We start from the raw sequence: 9914 nt of genomic DNA, 5'->3' as shown, positions 1-9914 counted from the left end.
ACAGAGGAGAAGAGTTCCATACAATTGAGCTTGGTGGAGTTCAGAGACGAGAAGAACTACATCCATAGCCCGAAGGAGAAATAGAAAAAGTTCAGATCGAAGATATCTCGGACAAAACAACTAATATTGGCACGATCCTGAAGGGAGACACAAAAGAATTACTAGTATAGTTCTTACAAGATAATGTCGATCTCTTCGCATGGAAAGCTGCAGACATGCCAGGCATAGACCCCAAGCTAATGAGTCACAAGTTGGCGGTCTATCCAGGATCTCGGTCGGTACACCAGAGACGAAGAAAACTTGGGCCAAAACGATCCCAAGCTGTGGAAGAACAGGTAGAAGCACTACTGGAGGCAGGATTCATAAGAGAAGTCAAGTACCCACTATGGCTAGCTAACGTCGTCTTGGTGAAAAATCAAATGGGAAATGGCGAATGTGTACCGACTACACCGATCTCAACAAAGCCTGCCCAAAAGATCCTTACCCACTCCCAAGTATCGACGCTCTGGTAGATGCTTCATCCGGATATAGATACCTCTCGTTTATGGATGCATATTTCGGATACAACCAAATCCCCATGTATCCACCAGATCAAGAAAACACCTCATTTTTAACGCCAAAAGCAAATTACTGCTACATTGTAATGCCTTTCGGTCTCAAGAATGCGGGAGCTACATATCAAAGGCTAATGAATAAAGTCTTTTTAGATCATATCGGAAAAATCATGGAAGTCTACGTGGACGACATGTTAATAAAGACACAAAGCGAAGAGACATTTTTGTCCGACCTGGCTCAAGTGTTCGACACTATAAGGAAGCATGACATGCGACTCAATCCCGCAAAATGTACCTTTGCAGTAGAAGCGGGAAAATTCTTAGGTTTCATGCTCACACAAAGAGGAATTAAAGCAAATCCGGACAAATGCCAGGCCATACTCAACTTGAAGAGCCCAACTTGTGTCAGAGAGGTACAACAACTCAACGGGAAATTAGCAGCCTTATCCAGATTCTTAGCAGGATCAACGATAAGATCTCTCCCCTTCTATGCCACTTTAAGGAAAGGAAAGAAGTTCGAATGGACAATGGAATGCGAGCAAGCCTTCCAGGATTTCAAAAATTTCCTGGGACGACCACCTATCCTAACTCGACCACGAGAGGAAGAACTACTCGTATTATACCTTGCAGTAGGAAGTCAAGCAGTAGCCTCAGCACTGGTTCGAGAGGACGACAAAGGGCAACAACCTGTATACTTCATTAGTAAAGCGCTGCATGGATCCGAGCTGAACTACCAAAAAATAGAAAAGTTCACCTACACTCTCATACTGACATCTCGACGACTTCGCCCGTACTTCCAGGCTCACACCATTAAGGTTCGGACCGACCAGCCCATAAAAGGGATACTGCAGAAAACAGATCTAGCAGGCAGAATTTTACAATGGGCAGTCGAGTTATCCGAGTTCGACCTCCAATATGAAGCTCGGACAGCCATCAAATCACAATACTTAGCCGACTTCATTGCAGAATTCATAGATACCCTGGAAACTCCCACAGAATGGAATCTCTACGTGGACGGGTCTTCAAATAAGACTGGAAGCGGTGCAGGTGTGATAATAGAAAGCAACCAAGGAACCCAAGTTGAGCTTTCCCTCAAATTTGGGTTCCTGGCCTCAAACAACCAGGCAGAATATGAAGCGTTACTAGCTGGTTTGAAGCTGGCTAAGGAGGTTGGAGCTCAAAAACTCAACATCTTCAGCGATTCACAAGTAGTCACCTCACAAATAACAGGGAGCTACCAAGCCAAAGATCCCACCATGAAAAAGTATTTGGATAAAACTAAGGAACAGCTCGGACAACTCGGGGAATATAAGATCTGCCACATACCCGCGAACAAAATGCCTGAGCTGATACACTCTCAAAACTAGCCAGCACCAAACCAGGGGGCAACAATAGAAGCCTTATCCAGGAAATGCTGCAGAATCCATCAATCTCGGAAGAGGAAAAAGTCCTAGCCATAACAAGTCAGGATCAAGGATGGATGACCCCCATAATTAATTACCTCAAAACAGAAACACTCCCCACAAATGAGAAGGAGGCAAAGAGGTTAAAACGGGAAGCTCAGTACTACACCATCATAAACAACACCCTATATAAAAGAGGGATTTCAATACCACTACTAAAATGTGTGCCGACCTCCAACACAAGGGAAGTTTTAGAGGAAGTACACAGTGGCATTTGTGGTAATTATCTCGGAGCACAAGCTCTCACAAAAAAAGTACTCCCGGCGGGATTTTATTGGCTAACTCTACAAAAGAAAGCTACAGAGTTTGTAAGGACATGCCCACCATGCCAGAAACATGCCAACTTTCACATCGCCCCGCCAGAAGAGCTCATCAGCGTAACATCGCCTTGGCCATTTGCAAAATGGGGACTCGATCTTCTTGGACCCTTTCCCCAGGGATCGGGACAAGTTAAATTCCTCATAGTCGGGGTAGACTATTTCACAAAGTGGATCGAGGCAGAGCCCCTAGCCAACGCCACTGCTCAAAGGAGCCGGAAATTCCTATATAGGAATATTGTCACAAGGTTTGGGGTTCCATACTCCATCACTACAGACAATGGCACCCAATTCACAGACGCGGGCTTCAGAAAGTTAGTAGCCGACTTAAACATAAAATACTAGTTCACCTCCGTTGAACATCCCCAAGCCAATGGACAAGCCGAAGCGGCCAACAAAGTCATATTGGCTGGGCTGAAACGGAGACTGCAAGATGCAAAGGGAGCCTGGGACGAAGAACTTCCACAAGTCCTATGGGCATATCGAACAACGCCATATTCCACCACAAACGAATCACCATTTCGACTGGCATACGGAGTGGAGGCAATGATCCCAGTAGAGGTCGAGGAAAGGTCGCCTAGAGTGGTTCATTACAATGAGGAAGTCAACTCCCAACTTCAAAGGGAAGAGCTCGACCTACTTCCTGAAATCCAAGAAAAAGCTCGGATCAGGGAAGAAGCACTAAAAGTTGAATGGCTTCCAGATATAATCAAAAGGTAGTGCCGAGAGGTTTCGCTGAGAATGATCTCATCCTAATCCGAAATGATATTGGAACAACTCGACTCGGAGAAGGAAAGTTGGCAGCAAACTGGAAAGGACCCTACCGAGTCATAGAAGTACTTGGGAAGGGCTACTATAGACTGTCCGAACTCGAGGGACGAGAACTTCCCAAATCATGGCACGCCTGCAACCTAAGAAGGTGCTATAGCTAGAGAAGGTAAAAGATCTCATCATAGGATGCACTCTTTTTCCTGAAAAGGTTTTTTAACGAGGCACCAAGTTGAGATTTAGAAATTATCCGACTTAAAGGGATGAAAAAACTCCCACATGTATATATTTGCACTTTCTTTTAAATAAAACATATTTTAGATATTCTACAAATTTTCAAGACGCATTAATTTGAAGCATTCATCGTCCGATTATAAAGCAACAGATCGGCAGAAAAGTGAAAAACAGATTCACTGCACGATCACGATAAAGACCAATAGAGATGAAAACGCGATTCATCTAAAGGTCGACCAAACAAAGATAGAAACCACCTTCTACAAATCAGTAAGATGAACACAGAATAATGCAAGAAGCTATCGAAAGTGATCCGGAAAAAGAACCTGACGAGGTCTTATGGATTGCTAAATAATAACTTAAAGACTGACCGACGTCAAAAAGTCGGACCAAGTCAACCCAAGTTATCAGCAAATCCTTGAAAAGAGGTCTAGCCAACCCTATAAAAGGGGAATTTCTATAACTTAGAAGAGATCGACATGACGAAGTCGGTCTCCTATGAAAAACAAGTTATAAAAAGTAATCCCTGAACGAGACCTGACAAAGGTCCAAGAAAGAGGATTACAAAATAACTTAGAAGAGATCGACATAAAGAAGTCGGTCTCCTACAACGGACAAGTTATAAAAGTAATCCCTGAAAGAGACCTGACAAAGGTCCAAGAAAGAGGATTACAAAATAACTTAGAAGAGATTGACATAAAGAAGTCGGTCTCCTACAACAAACAAGTTATAAAAGTAGTCCCTGAAAGAGACTGACAAAGGTCCAAAAAAGAGGATTACAAAAATAACTTAGGAAAGGATGACGCAAAGAAGTCGGTCTCCTACAACAGACAAGTTATAAAAGTAGTCCCTGAAAGAGACCTGACAAAGGTCCAAAAAAGAGGACTACAAAAATAACTGGAAAGAGGACCAACATAAAGAAATCGGTTATGGATGGCCAGAAATAAATACAAGTAAGAGCCAGAAAACCGAAACACGAGTTGGATCCACACATCCACAAAGGATCCAAGCTACAAGCAATAAGTACAAAGCAATCCAAAGAGGCCGAGCAGCAAGGCTTCAGCATTCTCAAAACCCAGAAAGGGGCCAAGACAAGTGCAAACAAGCATGATATAAAATGCAATATTATAAACAAACTTTAGGATCATGCCCAAAGCTTGAAAGCTACTTGTTGTTTTTTCAAAATAAAAAGTTGCTAAACAAGCAACCAGAAGGAGTATCAACAGTCAGCAAAATATTCAAATTACAGAATAAAGAGTTTAAAAAATCCCACAAGTCGGGCTATCTACACAAACATCCAAGAAAAATCAGCTAAGATCGGGAGCCTTCTCGGTAGCATCAGTCTCGGGTGAAGGAGGGCGAGCTTGGAGAGGCACTGCATCCACCGTACCGTTGTCCCTATTCAGAATTTGACAATCAGGATCTAATTCTGGACGAGCAATCCCAACAGGAGGAACTATAGAGGTCGACACTTTAGCAGCAGGCGCAGAGGGAGGTTCGACATCATCATCATCTTGGTCGTCGGGGACAATCTTACCATCCCTCACAATGTTGTCCAAGCTAAAAAGAGTAAGATCAACCTCAGGAGCGAGAACTTGAACCTGCTCCTTCAAATTATCATAAGCAGCGTTTACGCTGCCAACAAGGTGACCTTGGAGCTCGGAATAGTCAACTCGGGCAGACTCCAACTCCTCCCTCAGACGTATCACCTCCCGATAAGATGTGACATAACTATCTTTATGCCTCAACGCAGTGTCCTCGGCCAATCTCACAGAAGCCGCCAGAGCAAGAGAGCTAGCCTTTTCGTTCTCCAGTTTGGCTACTTTCACCTCAAGCTCCTCTTTCAAGCCCTTCATCCGGTCGAATTCCTGTTTTGCCTCCTCCATGAAGGCTTTGGTGGCATGGAGAGGAAGATTTTGAGCCGTTCGGTACAAGGCAGCTCCCATATGTTCCATTTTTACACTACTCCGAGTTATAAAGTCCAAATGACGAAGAAGTGATACATCATCCATAGGGAGGACACCGTATGGACCGATCTGCTGATCTACGAACTCGACCGCGTCAGAATCAGGGGCATCAAGGTTGAAAGGCTCAATTGTTTTTTGTTTCTTGTTGGGAGGAGCACTAGAAGTAGTAGCGGAAGACTGCGGAGGCTCGGCCAGGCAAACCCTAGGAGTGGGAATTACCCTCCTCGGGCCAGGAGAACTTGGCACGGGCGGCTTCACCGAAACTTGGAAAGATCCCTCTCCCGCCACCTTGGCCGAGATATTTTGAGCAGCTGCAGTCTTCTTTGCTTTCTTGTAGGCCTTCATGGAATTGTTGTTTTTTGACATCTCTGAAAATACAGAATCAACCACAGCAATGGGGTTACAATAAAAAAAAGAAGAAGCAAAACTAAAAAGCAAGTATAGAAACAAGTCAGACAGTACCCAAAGCAGTTCGAATCAAAAATGGATCACTCAAAAATCTTTTCGTATCAAGATGGGGTGGTTCCCCCCATAAATCTTCAAGAACAATTACAAAAGCCCGCTCAACCTCGTCAAGCATCTCCCATGTATAGCGAGACACTCTCACATTCTTTTGCCATTCTAGAGGAAAGGCAGGCTCATCATTTTCATCAAGAAAAAAGGGGCGGGCCCCCTCAACAGCACAGACTCGGAAGAAATAATTCTTAAAATCTTTAAAATACTCATCGTACATGGCAAAAACTTTATGCCCCTAGGCCGACCTGAAAGAAACCCAGGAAGCTTTCTTTTTGGAAGACCCTCCGAGCTTGGCAGAAACAAAAAGATAAAGGAAAAGAGTCTGAGAAGGTGTTATGCCTAACTCTTGGCAAAGCAGCTGAAAAATCTTGATAAAACCCCAGGAATTCGGATGAAGCTGGGATGGGGCAATATTACACGACTACAACAAGTCGGTCTTGAAAGCAGTAAAAGGAAAGGTAATGCCCAACTGGCTGAAGAAATATTCATAGGCGTAGAAAAAGGGACGCTCTCCCTCGACAGAAGTAGGAAAGCAAACCCTCTCGTCAGAGTCGGGAGCCACAAGCTCATAATCTCTCTCTCGGGTACCACCACCACAAACCCTATGACGTTTCTTCAGCTCTACACAAAACTCAGCATCCACAACAGAGACACACATTAAGACAAGGGTGTCCAGCCAATCGAACATCCCCTCGGAAAATTTAGAAGACATCTCTACAATGTTATGACAAGAAGACATGAGGCCAACTAATCCTACAATAAGAAAAGAATATTGGATTACTAAAAAACATCTCAGACGAGGGGCAAAACAACTCGACTAATATGATACAGAAGAAAAAAACAGAAAAGGAAAACCCCAAGACTCAAACCAAATCCCTGGGGCATCCTTTGGAGGCAATAACAAAGCAAGGATTCAGGAAAAATCTACAGTTTACGTCCATCTCTCAAACAAGAAAAGTCAAAACATAAAAAGTCATCAAAGCCACTATCTTTTCACAGTCTATCAGCAAAAAGCATCGACAACATCAAACACGCCAAGCGAAAATCGTCAAAGGCACAACCTTTTTTCAGAATCAAACAAAATCATCATCAAAGGCATAAACAGAAATGATGATAACATGCAAAAGCCTTAAGAACATCAAGCAATAGGAAAGACGAAAGGGTTCATGCAAAAGGGCGAAGAAACTCCCAGAACACACATTATAACAGCAATCAGGCACAGCAAAAGCAGAAAGATCCAAACTTTCTCCAAACAAAATCAAAACTTTCTCAAAACTAGACAGGAAAATGACGTGAGAAAGGAAGAAAACCAACCTGAACAGAGAAAGAAGCCTCAAAGGAGATTGAAGATGGAAAGATGGAATCACCCAGAGAATCGCCAAAATGATGCTGAGGCAAAATGCAGGCGAAAACAGAAAGTGAGAAAGTGAAGGGAGAAGTTACAGAGAAAGACGAAGAAGAGAAACCGTTTTTTGATCGTGAATTTCAAAAATAAAAGCCAAAGAAATGGGCAATCAAAACCAATTAATGAAGGTATTTAAAGCTTCGCATATTCCCAAAGCCAAAGCGCTGGTATAAAAACGTGCGCTCTTAGAGGAAAGCGTTCCTCATTCAAAAAGGTTCTACAAAGAAAGGAATCGACAAAATTCTCGAGTTCGGCTTCACTAGAGAAAGATCGAAGTCAAGGACTCGACCTCAAAGCAGAAGACCGAGCTCGAGCAGGGGCACTGTTCACACCCTGGGCCGAGCTATCCGACCCGATATGTTCAGTGACAAAGCGACCGACCTCTTCAGGTCAGGCTATCCGATCTCTTCTCAAAGAGGTCGGCCAAATCGACAGGAAAGCCCAATAAAGGGCCCAAATAGAGGAACACGACCCAAATCCACAGGCCGTCCAAGCCTATAGAGATAAGGGCGGTTCCCTTGAAGATAAGCTGACCTCAACTCAAAGATAAAGATAAGATAAGATAACTAACTTATCTTATCTAGAAAGGTCACTCTACAACCACTATAAATACACTGGAGCACCCAGGTATAACTCATACTCTGATTCTACTAAAAACCTGCTTAATACCCGTGCTAACTTAAGCATCGGAGTCTCTTGGAGGTATCCCCAACCCTCCGGTGACCAAGGATCAGAAGTGCAGCCAGTCCAACAAGTCGGACGCAACAGCCCCGGCCGCCACCAGCCAGCCGGACACGTCATCTCCGACCAGTACAGAAGATCTCATCCGAGATCGGTCTACAGTTTCAGGTAACCCTCGGAACAGAGGAAAAAAGCTTGATGATGAACCACATCAGTCTTTAAGTTATTGGCCGAGTTGAGAATTTCTCAACCCTAACCCTAACTCTAACCACATCACATCGTCCAAATGCGAGTTGAGAATTTCTCAACCCTAACCCTACCTGCACCCTAAAATTCTAAACCCTACCCTGCCTTACCCGCAAAAATATCAAAATTTTTTAAAGTAAATATAAAATTCAATTATTTCGAATTTTATACATATTATTAACATAAAAAATAAAAAACCAATACTCTAAATTAACTAATTAGTTTTAGTGGTTGTTCACTTATTGTAAGTCATTATATAAGGGAAGTTGTGGGTTCAACTCTCACTTCCTTTACTATATACCTAAATTTTATAAAATATGTGTTATATATGAAGTGCGGGTAGGGTCGGGTAGGGTACGGCCTAAACCTGTACCCTACCCTACCCAAACGGGTTGGACCGGGTTGGGTACCCGCGGGTAGAGTATAAATTGCCAGCCCTAGAAATGAGTTTGTTTGTGGCGCCAGTGTATTCATCATAGCCCCTTTTTAACTCCTTTTTTTTCATGACCCTCCTTTATCCTTGATTTTTTTATTCATCTTAATGCATATAATTGTTGTCCTTAACTTATGTAATAGTGTTTGTTCTATGGCTCTATTTTTTCTTAATATTTGTGCGAATTATTAATTCGAAGGATTATTAATTCGAAGGTGTTAGAATGTGATTACGTATATTTTGATTAAAGTTGTCTCAATATTGTCTTCTTTCCTTATCCCTAAAATCTCAATTCATTGCATCAATGTCTGCTTGTGTAAAAATGTGTAACTTGTATCAATAAAGTCATATTACATATAGTAAGTTGTGCTGAAATTCGGAGACCAAATTTCTAAAAGAGAGAAGAATATAATAAAAAAAATTAGAAGAAATATAACTTAATAAAACAAAAAAAATTATGAGACCCACTCTTGATTTTTTTTTCTTTTCTAACCCTAAACTCACACACATAAAGGGTTGAGAAAAGGAAGATATATATAGAAAATGAGAGATTAAAAGAAAAAAAATTAAAGAATGAGGGAGAGGAGGAATTCACTAGCCAATTGAAGAGAAGAAGAGAAGAAAAAAAAATGAAAAGAGAAGAAGAAAGAAATAATGAAGATGAAGAGGAGGAGAGAGTTCAATGGAGAAGATAGAAGAAGAGGCCAGGAGAGGGTGACAACGGAAGAAGCCATTGTCGCCGCCATTACTGCCGAGCCTGAAGGAGGGAGAGAAAGATAGGATATGAAGCAAGAGTGTGGGAAAGAGAGAGAAGAAGAACATGACGGTGGAGATCGGGGAGGAGGTGACACTGTCATTGTTGCTATTGATGCTACCGGTTTTCATGCCTCCTTTGATCTCAGAGCAAGTTGTCGCTATTGTTGTTGGTATTACACCTTGATCTGCCTTGCTCTGTCATGGTTCTCTTCTCCACTATATTAAAGTTATTATGAGTTGGAGTCGCTACTATTGCTAAAACCCTAAACTCTAAACTCCCAAAATCACTTGGATTTTAACCTTTAGTTCGACACTTCAAAAAATATCTTTAATCTTTTCGGTCCTTTAGAATTAAGTTGTGAGTAAACTTTATGTCTATGATTATTTTGATATACATTTATGACCTTTGAATTATACTCACTAAATTTGTCTTAAACGATTTTAATTTGATTTTAAAAAATTGATTTATTAGAATCGAACATTTATTATTGTGAAACTAATATCTTTAATATGCATGAAACTAATATATATATATATACATATATATATATATATATATATATATTTGAGAAAG

Source organism: Arachis ipaensis, chromosome B01 (genome assembly GCF_000816755.2).
Source record: "Arachis ipaensis cultivar K30076 chromosome B01, Araip1.1, whole genome shotgun sequence".
Classification (NCBI taxonomy): domain Eukaryota; kingdom Viridiplantae; phylum Streptophyta; class Magnoliopsida; order Fabales; family Fabaceae; genus Arachis; species Arachis ipaensis.
The sequence above is the reverse complement of the archived record's forward strand: the minus strand, read 5'-3'. Positions refer to the sequence as shown.